This window comes from Callorhinchus milii, unplaced genomic scaffold (assembly GCF_018977255.1).
Source record: "Callorhinchus milii isolate IMCB2004 unplaced genomic scaffold, IMCB_Cmil_1.0 Scaffold375, whole genome shotgun sequence".
Classification (NCBI taxonomy): domain Eukaryota; kingdom Metazoa; phylum Chordata; class Chondrichthyes; order Chimaeriformes; family Callorhinchidae; genus Callorhinchus; species Callorhinchus milii.
Window position 1 is genome coordinate 2,890 of NW_024705116.1, and position 12,735 is coordinate 15,624.

Sequence of the window (12,735 nt, forward strand, 5' to 3'; positions counted from 1 at the left end):
CGAACGATACGGCAATCCATTCCTCTCGACGAGCTCTACACGATGCGCTAATAAAAGTTGTTTCTTCTGCGCATTCGTCCTCGCTGCGCTTGGACATGACAACAGAATGATCCACGCCAGGTGGGTCACGGTGTTTATGTGCGCGGTGGGACGGAGTCGCTAAATTACGATTTTGACTTGTTTATTTGGGACCCCGGGGTCCCGCCATAAGGTGAATTTATCGCAACACTGCACTGCTGTGTATAAATGCGATACATTGAGAATGTTACACTACGGGTTACAAAACAAGCAAGTCTGCAAATATCATTCAGTATCTATCCTGTGTACACTGTGGTAGCCAACATTGAACTGCATATTCAATATCTTTATACCGTATTAAACAGATACAAACCATTTACCACTAAGTTATTGACCAAAATAGGCATTTCAAATCATGCTGTCACTCTCTCGTACATTTTTCTGGCTAAAATAAGAAAATGTCACCCACGACTTGACAACAATGGCAATGATTTGCCAAGTCACGGAGCGATACAGACCTGGGGTGGAGCTTGGGGTCGTGGAGTTGCCAAACAAACCACTCATCGAGCCCTTCCTGCCATGCTCCTTCACCACGGGTCTGCCAAACACAACACAAACCATTCAAACGACCGCAACTTCACCTTCAAATACATATCAATGATTTGTTTATGCATTATGCTGAATCATTAAAATATTATAAACATCAAATATTTTTTTTTGGCAAAATTACGAGGGTCAGACTGAAAATGTCCATGATGTTTAACATGCTCTCAGTGTGAAAATAGTGTTAAATGGTAAAAAAAATCGGTAACCGTGGAAGGAAATTTGTTTCACGTAGAACATGGTTAATATTTTATTATTCCAAGTATGCCTGTGTATGGTCACATCACTTTATTTTCAACACACTTTACAAGCTCTGAATGCCAAGGTCCCAAAGACTAATGAATAAGTATTATTTGCCACATTGGTGTAATAATATAACAGGCATGCATCATATCAGAGGGACATTAGAGAAGCAGCAAGATGCATCACACCGTGTGTGTGTGTGTGTATATATAAACAACTTGGCAAGGGCAATGTGCACGCTGCGCTGGCACCGTGTCAGACGTACAGAAGTATGGATGCTCCATGGCCTCGCGTGGCGTGAGCCGGGTCTGATGGTCGTATCGCAGCAGCTTGTCCAGAAAGTCGAGCGCCTCGGGGCTCACTAGGTGCTGGTTCTCGCTGTGCACAAATCTCTCCCAGCGTTTACGCGAATGCCTGTGGCACATTGCAACACAAATCAGTTGGCTCGCGTTTGTGTGGTTCACAAGCTGCAAGTCAATCTTTCAGCATCAGTGGTGGGGAACATTTTCTTGATGACCATAAATTACTTTCAAATACCTTTTGTAGGCCAAACATTACATACGTAGCGTTATCCAATAAGAGTTCACCTTTACAGGGTGATTGATGTACTAAAATTACAAATGATTTTGCCTGGTCTAGCCAATTAATGTGGCCAAGATTCTTGCGGTGCTGCAAAACTATCGTTTGCAAGCTATTTCGAAGTGGTAGGCCTCGTGTGGAAAATGGTGGCATGAAATAAAGTAACGGGCTGATTGCAGTTTGTGGGCCATAGATTCCTCACTCCCTTTAGTTGTGAACACACCATAAAATTCCCATAAGAAATGCAGCACAAACCATGCAATGACTATTGTTTCACAAGCCTAGTTGCTAATGAAGGTTTGGTTGATACAGAAACCGTAACTTAACTACAGCTGAAATGAAGACCTGTGGAACCCACCTGCCCAGTATGTCATTGAAGCGTGGATCAAGATCGATATTGTACTTGTCGATGTATGTGTAGAGCTCTTCTGTGCCCAGCACGCGTGCGATACGCACGAGCTGTAGACATAAACATACATTCACAAAGAGTTCCACTGATGTTTCAACACACACTTGAGCTGTATAAAACACGTGCAGTGAGGAAGTGTCCAATTTAAAGCTCTTACCTGGTCGTAGTTGTCGTGCCCATGAAAGAATGGCTCCTTGCGGAAGATCATGCTTGCCAGCATGCATCCAAGACTCCACATGTCAAGGCTGTAGTCGTACATCTGACATCACAAAATCAACATCTTAATATCATGGCCTCGCCAATAGCCCTTCTGGGCAAAAAGTTTGACTATGAATGGTGCAAAAGAAGTTCACCATACATACAAAGGCCAAACTGGTAAGTAGCAACATAATTTGCTCATGACAAAATTACACAGAATGCACCTGATCTCATTAGAATATCATAATCTAAGTGGTGTGGAGCCAGGACAGTGGTTGGATCGGCGGAGCTACATGATGAACATCAGAGGGCAGTGCCACACAATCCATTGTTGCACTCTACTTTGATGCTCCTCACCAATACCAACCGCACTGAACATCTTTAAGTATGGTCAAATAACCCCTACAACCCGCACGGCATGGAGGTTTTCATCAGTAGTGGATTGACATAAGTGCTGTATGTGTACAATGTTATTTGCAGGAAAGTAGTTTGCCTATAAGAACTTATCCCACTTGCCCAATATCCACCAACCTGATAGTCAACCAGCAGCTCGGGGCCTTTGAAGTATCGGGATGCCACTCTTACATTGTACTCTTGCCCAGGATGGTAAAACTCAGCCAGGCCCCAGTCTATTAGCCGAAGCTGTTGAAAGACATCGGACGTACAGCACATCAGCATGGCTAAGCTGCATTCGCACAAGGCTGTAATAAAAGCTGTAGTGTAAAAACCGACAAATAATTGAGTTGACAGATGTCTATGAAACATAAGAATAAAGACAACTCTCATTAGGGGCCTTATTACCAAGAGCTGAGAACCCAAGCCTTGTAGCAGGAGTGAAAATAGCACATGAATGTTAGCTGTGAGCAGTACATTAATAAGTAGTTGATCAGCATCTCTAACCATCTGCAAAACGAATGCGTTGTTACCTTCCGGTTCTCGTGATCAATCATGACGTTGTGCGGTTTTACATCCCGGTGCATTATGCCCATGCTGTGACAGAAGTCGAGGGCCTTCGGAAAAATGGCAGCAGCAGAATACACATCAGACTTTCTCAAGCACAAAATAATTTTCTCACAAAACTATAGGTCAAGTGAGACGTTTCAACACTGCAAATTGCATCATAAAAGAGCCTGCACTTTGAAAACTGAACTATGGTCTTTCCCCCTGACATCATATCCAAAGGTACACAGCTTTTTAAACTGTAAAAATCTACTGTCTCTTCCATAACTGTATTACATCATGCAGAGCATTGTGGATGGGAGATGTTGACAGTTGCACCTCAAGTATTCTTGCCAAGTTCTGTCAGCTCATGAAATACGAATGAAATTACAACTGGACTACACACATTACAAGTATAAGTCAAAGAGAATGTATTCATATTCAGATTCAGGCATTTGTATGCCTTCAGTCTAGTGCTAAGCAACACAAGATAAGGTGTGGGATAGATGGATGGCATTAGTGCCTCACCTTCAGGATTTCATACATGTAGAAGCGAATGTCCTGATCTGTTAGTGTCTGGTAGAGTTGCTGTAACAAAAGAAAAATGTGGCCATGGAGGAGAAAAACCTTTCAACAGTTTTATGGACATTTTGTACAATGAAATACTTAATATGCAAGCCAGGCTTTTAAGCCTAAAAAAATTATCAAGTTGAACAGTGTACAGAAATTAATAGCTTACATAATTGTGTATATAGTGAGAACATGCAAAAGCAACAACTGTACACTACACAAAAAAGCTACAAAAAAACAGGTTGCCAAGCTAAATGAGCATGTGGGAGGTAAATGCATTACCTTGTAGTCTGTGTTGTTAACGTATTCAAATACCAGGCCGGTGTCCGGGACTACAGAACAACACACCACATGCCCATCAGACCATGGCAGCAGGGTAAACAAAGCAATGCAAACTTTCCATGCCATACCATTTCAACTACACAACAAAAAATGTTAGCTTAATTATTAGCCAAAGCATGATTACATTATTTGTTTCACTTGTGTCCTTTTAAATGTTGAAAGGTTCTCGTAACTGAACAAAAATGTATTGATTTACAAGGTTTCCTGAAGTCCTTCTGAGTGATGGGGAAAAAAATAGCCTCACAGGAAAGACCCACAGACATCACCTCTGCTAAATATCAGGGTGGATATTCAAATAATTGTATTGCTTAAATTGACGACCATCCTTCTCCTTGCAGCACCATTTGAAGCAAACGATTGGGTTTTCGCCCTCAAGGACTCTAAGGACACCCTGCAGGCGCTTCTATGCATATTTCTCAGTGTGCCCTGCATCATTGAGTGAAGGCAGCAGTCCTGCTCTGTGCAACAGCGGTCGTACGATTTAACACACACCACGGGGTCCTTGACGATGTCCAGTAGAGTAATTATGTTGGGACCTCCGCGCAAGTTCTGCAAGATCTTGATTTCTCGCTTTATCTTCTTCTTTTTGACTGGCTGCGCACACAAGGGGATTTGCATCAGCCACTGCCAACACTAAAATAGCACGAACATCCAACACCGAAGCTTCAGCGAGCAAGTGTGACTGCAAGCAGTAATGCTTACCCACCTTGAGAATTTTTACCACGACCTTCTCGTTGTTGGTGATGTTTATGGCCTCGAACACCTCACTGTACTTGCCCCGACCCAGCTTCCTCACCAGCTGATAGTCGTCCTGGTTCCTGGAAAGTGTGAACAAAGCTATATTCACAATTCAAGCATGCACCAACATATGGTTCCAACCGCACCACCACACTGAGAAGCACAATGCACTGCACCGTCGTTTCCCAATCGAGCCCTCCCACACTACATGAACCAGGGCATTGTTTATTTATGCCGTACTCCCATACTCAAGGACAGTGGTTCACAGTGTGTCACATGCTCCTGGGATTTTGGACCAATGGTAATTTGACTATAAACCAAGGAGCCATAAAACAAGGAAATGCTTGACTGTGTGACAGCTATTTGCTTTTAAGCAATAAGGAACTATGGAGCAAAAAAACTCAACACCCGCCTACTGGACTAATGGAGCTACAACAGCCTGGTTTCAAAACAAGTTACTAACGATCTGCATGGTTCTCGCCAACGTCTAGCCTGAGACACAAGCCTAAAATCTAGACAAAAGACAAGCAACCATAAGGCACGCCACAAAAGGCCGGTCAAGCAGACAGTGGGTGGGTCGAGATAGGGGGATTGTTCTGTTATATGGTAATTTGCTAGTAACAAAAGCAACATGTCATGTGCCTGAACAAGAAAGTTTACATTATCATCAATTGCACACACATATACATCAGAAATGTGAACAATGACGAGCAAGATTAGACGCCGGATGATTGTGCGCGCGCTTCTTACCCCCACTCTACGACGTGCGCCTCATAGTCCCAGTAGTCTCTCGCTCGTGCGAGTTTGCCTCCGCGTACAACTTGGGTCGGCTAGCCACGGGGCCCGACATGGCGACCACAAGCGGCGGCACCCTGTCCGTGCCTCAGGGGAACGTGGCTGAGGGACGAGAGAGAGACAGAGACGGGAGAGCCCGTGAGCGAGAGTGACGGTGGAATGAGGAAGAGGAGTGGACACAGTGTGCTTTGCGCGACTAAGTAGCCCGTGCTTGGGTTGGGGATATTAATGCCGATTGTATGGGGCTCCTTTCAGCCTGGAGGGTGTACTTAAAAGAAGCTTGCCTCACACGTTCCCGGGATCTGATTACGGGGAGCGATGGGATGCCCGCGTGATCTGGGTCTGACCAGGTATTGGTGATATGTTAAATTGGGGACTGGCCAGGTAGCTGCGTTGGGTAATAATACCTGATGCAAGGTTCACGTTGGTTTTATAATCAGGACGGGTGTAAGGGTCGGGTCAGATACAGGACATAGGCCGAGTATAGACGGACACATAGCTTAATTACAATCGCCAGGCTGGTTACGTGGAACTTACTTATGCAAGGACTGCTTGTAAAATAAGGGACAAGCCCAGTACAAAGGCCAGTCCGGGAGTAGGGGCCCACGACAAGGCACGGTTGGATACAGGGATACGGATATTCGAACTCTTTAGAGGATGCTGTGAACAATTATGCCCTGCGATTGGATTCAACCACGGATAAAAAGAGACGTGGCACAGGATAAACGGCCCTGCTACTGGGTATAGCGACCCAGCTTAGAGTATAGCGATTTGGTAAAATAATCTGTTGTAGAGTACAACAGGCCGTACCCACAGAATCCAGATACGAGATAGAATGTGCTATAAGAACCGGCTGTAAGATATACAGCCCCGCTATGGGAAACAGGACCACGCTAGCGCTATTGTGGTACATAGTCATACTAAGACTTTACTTTCAGGGGGGTCCATGCTGATAATGGATCATTTGGATGTTCAGGCCAAACAGGGCCCTACCGTCAGGATGTACCGGGTCCTGCTAGGGGCTTAAGGCCCCCAAAACACACAACGCCATTCGGGGTAGAAGGCCCTACTAGGCGGTATAGGACCCGGTCAGGGTTATGGGACCTCGCTATTTAATACAGGATTCTTCCAGGGGATATAGAAACCTGCTGGAGGGGTATAGGGCACATTTAAGAGGCAGAGCCCCCTCCGCTAGGGGTACGGCACCCCTAGAGGACCCAACTATGGGGGTATAGACCCCGATTAGGGGGCACAGGACCCTCAAAAGGACGCTGCTCTCAGGGCCCGGCTCGGGCCGGCACACGTGACCGCTAGGCCGAAGCCTCGTGCTCGCCTGACGGGGAGGTCTCAAACCTCGCCGCGCCCGCGTTTCACGGAGGAGGGCGCCTCGAACCGCGGCGAATTCGCGACACACGACAGCAACAAAAAACCGAGCGGAGGCGAAACCGTCACGATTCTTTTCTTTCTCCATCGAGTATTATTTCATTCGTTTAAAAAAAAAGTGGAATGGGGGGTTAAAGAAGCAGCCGCTTACGGTCGCGACGCGCGCCTCGCTTGCGCTGCCCGGGCCGCCGTGGAGCCGCAATATGGCGGCCGCTCCCTCCCCGAGCCCCTCCCCTCGACTCCCCCACAGCCCCTCCCCTTCCCTGTTAGCCCCTCCCCTTTCCCATTAGCTCATCCCACTTTCCCACTAGCTCCTCCCCCTTTCCCACGGCCCCTCCCCTTTTCCCACTAGCCCCTCCCCCTTTTCCACTAGCTCCTCCCACTTTCCCACGGCCCCTCCCCTTTCCCACGGCCCCTCCCCCTTTCCCACGGCCCCTCCCCTCCAACTACTCGCCCTTTCCTTAACCACCCCCCCCTCCTCCCCTCTTCCTCAACTCCCGGCCCCTCCCCCTTTCCCCCCCCCGTCGGCCCGGCCCCTCCCCTCCGCTCGAGCCCGGTCACGTGACCGCGCGCGCCGATCGCGGGAAAGCGCGCGCGCGCGTGCGCGTCAGTGGGGAGGGGAGGGGGGGCAGTGGGGGCGGGAGAATCGATGTGTTCATAGATTACAAGCGACTAAATAATCGATTAAATTGATTGCAATCGATATTTCATCGATCAATTAAATCGCGAGGAAATAATTAAATACAGATTCATCTGAATCGATTCATACACGTTGCTCGCATGGTGTGCTCAACAATCGATATTTCATCGATTATCGCTCGCATGCTGCGCTCAACAATCGATATTTAATCGATTATTGAACGCACCATGCGAGCAACGTGTATGAATCGATTCAGATGAATCTGTATTGAATGATTTCCTCGCGATGTAATTGATTGTGGCGTTCGACTCGCGATATTCTCGACAATTGATTTTGTTTCGATTTGAAGCTTTCGTGACTGCAGGAATCCATAACTCTTTGGTTCTTTCGGTAAATTCTAGATTTGATTCATATTCTTAGGTTTTATTGGTAAAGTCGCGTAGGTAAAAAATAAAAATTAATAGAAGTAAAATAAAACAAAATAAAAAATCACGACGTTTCGGAGGCTTGTGTTGCTTCCGAAACGTCGTGATTTTTTATTTTGTTTTATTTTACTTTTATTAATTTAAATTTTTTACCTACGTGACTTTACCGAAAAAACCTAAGAATATCTTTCTGTAAAGTCACGTAGTGAGAAATTATTTTGTTTCTACACAGTGCTGAGTGTAGCGGCCTCTAGTGGCTGTAGGGAGTCACGCGAACGCATTTTACGAAAAGCATACGTTTTGAAAATTCTAGATTTGAAGCTTTCGTGACTGCAAGTATTTATACTCTTAGGTTTTTTCGGTAATGTCACGTAGGTAAAAATAAAACATAATAACAAATAATAGAAATAATAATAGAAATCAAATAATAAATGGTGATTTATTATTTTATTTCTATTATTTTTCTATTATTTATATTATTTATTTTATTATTTATTTTTCCCTACATGACTTTACCGAAAAAATCTAAGAGTACGTTTTGAAAATAAGTAACATTTTAAATAAATTCAAAGCACGCTTTTATGATATGTACCGTACTAATAATGGCAGAACTCCACGACTCCAGGAAGTGGCCCCGAGGCTTGCCATAACGTAATGAACCGTGGACAATTAGACCCAAGCCGAAACAAAATATAAAAAAAGATTGTTTATAAATATATATTAAATTTTTTAATGATAAAATATAGTATTGTCATCAGTATGACATAAGTATACCAAGTTTGCAGTCGATACCACATTGGGAAGTTGGTTAAAATTGAGTTACAAATTTTGAGGATACAACAACAGTGAGTTAAATGAAAGCGTGTAAAAAAAATCGATGTTTACACGCTTGATATAATCGACATTAATCGATAATTGTATGAATCAGTACACCCGGACTGAGCAATATGCGAATTCTTTAACCAGACCTATTTGTCCAGCCTAAGCAGGAGTTGAGCACGGATAGTGCTTAAATCGCCAAAAAGCACGCATATAATCACGCGTTCTAAGGCTGCTGAGAAGCTGCATTGCAATAATAATCATTAACAATTGTAAGCCGTATTTCATCCGTAGATCCCAAACAGTTGTACCGTAGTATGTTACCATGTCCCCCCCCTCACCCAGCAGTGATATTGGCAAAGAGCTGCCTTATTAGCACCGAAACATAGATTATATTTTTGGATTTCAAGCTTTCGTGACTGCAGGGATTAATATTCTTGGTTCTTTCGGTAAAGTCACGTAGAAGGGAAATAATTAAATATTTTTTTTTTATAAAACTAACAAATTGAAAAATAAATTGAGAATTTTTATTGTTTTATATATATTGTATTATTTTATTATTTCCCTTCTACGTGACTTTACCGAAAGAACCAAGAATATAGATTATATTGTTTCATCTTCTTGGTTCTTTCGGTAAAGTCACGTAGAATGGAAATAATAAAATAATAAAAATAAAACATAATAAAATAATTCTCACGACGTTTCGGCCAGAACGCAAGCAGCCGTCCTCAGGTGAAGAACAGGTCTGTCGATAAGACAGAGTCTGAATGACACGTCCTGGGCTTGGAGCGTCTATTTAAGCTGGGAGGGAGGAGGAAGAGCGCCTTGACAAAATAATTTGCATATCAAGAGGAATTTTAGCATATTTATGGGAAATGCAGATATGCGACTAGTACTACTTGTGAAATGCAACGGTCCTTCTGCAGAGCACAGAGGGGTTCAGTTTGACGAATTATAGTTGAAAATCGGCCGGGCAGTGGCAATTATCCACGGAGTCTATAAATCGGCCCTGTGGATGCAGCGATGGTTGGTGTATCACACATCGATGTTGTGAAACTCCCTTCCCGTAAGGCGTAAGAGAAGGAGCTTTATCCTGGCTCACCAGCAGAAGGCAGTAGAGCAAGTGGACTAATCTGTTTACATCTGTACGGGGATAGAGTGTTGCCCCCTCGCGCAAATGGGTTTCTCAAGCTCCGCCGGTTTCCTCCCGCTTGTATAAATACTGATCATTAATTGGCTGAAAAACATTTAACAAAAGAACCCAATGTCGCATGACCCTCATGACAAAAGGTCATACAACTCAATGTAGCTTCTCTGAATTAATACGTAAAGAAAGCAAAGCTATTGTGTGTATGCAGTATGTGTTTTACAGTGGAAGACTGTTAAAATTGCGAATCTCGAAACACTGATTCCTTCGGGGAGCTTAGTTGCACATATATGGAGTTTAAGAATCGACTTTTATTTGAAACATTGTTGCATAGGTACACCCCAACTAAATAATAACGACGCCAGTGATGGCAGTATTTCCATTTTTTAACCAGGGGGTGCTCGTTGGGAAAAGCTGAGCTCTTTTGCAATAGAAGTCAAAGTCTCCCTAATCTCATTTCTGTTGGCAGCCCTGAGAAATCTGTACATTTCACATTTCCATGGCTGGTAACAGTCTATCCATAGGACCACCTCTTTTGACTTCCCACAATGTGGACATTAGGGTATGTACCCAGTAAACATGCAACGTTGGGGAAATGTTGGTATTGTGGTTGGAACCGTTGGACTAATGTTGGCCCAACGTTCCATGTTTACTGGAAAGTAACTACTGTATTAGGCATGAGACGGTTCACCATGAATTTGATGATTAGGGGTAGTGATTTTCTGTGAGTTGATTATACTTTTTCATGTCTACCGACTTGTTGGTATGTTTTTAGATTATTGTTTTTTTTCTGCTTAATTTGGACAATTTTCTTCGTGTCGTTAGCCTACGTAACGAACAACTCGTTTTTCTTTTTACAGCCATTTGTTAATTAACTGCTGTTGTGAATGTCTGTTGATCATCGGGGTTGTTTGAGAATACTTCAACCACACTAGTTCGTGCGTATAAAAGGGAGGCAGCAAGACAGATTAACATATAACTCGCCACTTATGTTATCAGCGGCACTTATGATTCCACGCATCTCCAAATAGCACGGTGATGACGTACGGTGCGAAAGAAGTTCAACATACATACGGCAGGGAAATTAACCCAGGTAACCAGGTTCATAGTGTAGTACAAGTACAAACTGTGCAGATTTAATATGTAATGAATCTAATTAAACGGTGTGTTCTTTTAGTTGTAGTTGTCGATATACAGGTGGAAAATATACCTACTTTGTCACATCATAACGTTCTATTTAAACGCAAGACAACGTTTAAGGTCCTTTTCTCAAACTCCGAGAGAGGAAGGAGGAAACTTTTGCAATGTGGTGACTCAGTCCACAACATTCAAAATAAACACACGGTTTTGCAAACTGGTTCCTTAAACTGTGTCATAATCTGCCGTTCTCATGTATGCTGTCAAATAGGGGCATTCACCCGGAACTTCATCGGCGGCTCTTCAGTAATGACTGGTCGTTTGGTGTTTACGTTTCCAGTAGAATCTCGATTATCCACGTGCGGTTTAGGGGCCGTCCATAAATGACGTCACGCACCTAGGGGGGGGGGGGTCAGACATTTGTGACGATGTGTGACGAGGGGGGGTGGAGGGTTGAGAAATGTGACGTCACATCAAAATGCGCAACATTAAATAAATATAGACAACACGTTCTACTTAATTAAATAGACTTTTTAATAAATGTTTTCTCCTACAACATCAGAGTGCAGCGCCACATTAAATACGCACTACAATGACAATAGTTTAAAGCGATTTGAAGCATGTTTTATTTTGGGGGGGAGGGGGGGTGTCCGAGCTTTGTGACGTCATATTTGAGCCGAATGGCTCACAGGGCTGTACCAAATAAATGAAAAAAAATTAACCCGTAAAAACAAAGTTTTTCACTATAAATCCTTTATATGCGTGGCAGCGGTTTTATTTTATTATTAATTTCTGTTTTTCTTGAGTAAGAGTTTCATTTTTATCACCTTGGTATTTTAAATTAAATATAAGGAAAGTCGTATATAAGGACATTGGTCTTTGAAACGGGCGGCTAGAGTCCTCTCGTCCTCTGGCTTGAGATGGCTGCCACCTATGGGTCAGATGATTGCCTGCCACCATTAAGCAATTGGTAATTAAATATAATTATTTTTTCCTAAAAAGTGTAAAATTTTGGATTTTTTTCACGAAAATAAATTGTCACGCACAACGAGTATGTGTGCAAAATATCAGCTCGATTGGATCACGGGAAGCGGGTTAAAAAACGACCGAAAGATTTGCACGGTCGTAAGCGCGCAAGCAAGCAAGCAAGTGAACTTAATATAAAGGATTTTAAAAAACTGAAACGGAATTGGCCAAACATGGTGCAAGGACACTCCTGAAGTCTTGACTCCAGGATGCTATCTCAATTCTGCGTGGCGCCAAGAGGTGGCGCTGCGGTACCGTATACGGCCGGAAAAGTTTACAAACCCCCAATCAACAAGCGAGAGAGAAATTACGACTTGCCGAGACGAGGCATGAAAGAACACAAGGTGCCGTCCATAAATGACGTCACGCGATTTTGGACGATTTTTGACCCCCCCCTCGTCCCACGGCGTCACAAAGAGTCAGCCCCCCCCTCAAATATGACGTCACAAAGCTCTGCCCTCCCCCCAAAAAATAAAACATGCTTCAAATCGCTTTAAACTATTGTCAGTGTGGTGCGTGTTTAATGTGGCGCTGCACTCTGATGTTGTAGGAGAAAACATTTATTAAAAATTATATTTAATTAAGTAGAACGTGTTGTTTATATTTATTTAATGTTGCGCATTTTGATGTGACGTCACATTTCTCAACCCCCCCCCCCTCGTCACACATCGTCACAAATATCTTACCCCCCCCCCAGTTGCGTGACGTCATTTATGGACGGCCC

The 12,735-nt window shown here is 43.6% G+C and overlaps 1 pseudogene; it reads right to left on the reverse strand.

Moving 5' to 3' along the window:
• Positions 1 to 536: 536 nt before the first annotated feature.
• LOC121852063 lies at positions 537 to 5,489 on the reverse strand (annotated as a pseudogene).
• Positions 5,490 to 12,735: the final 7,246 nt, after the last annotated feature.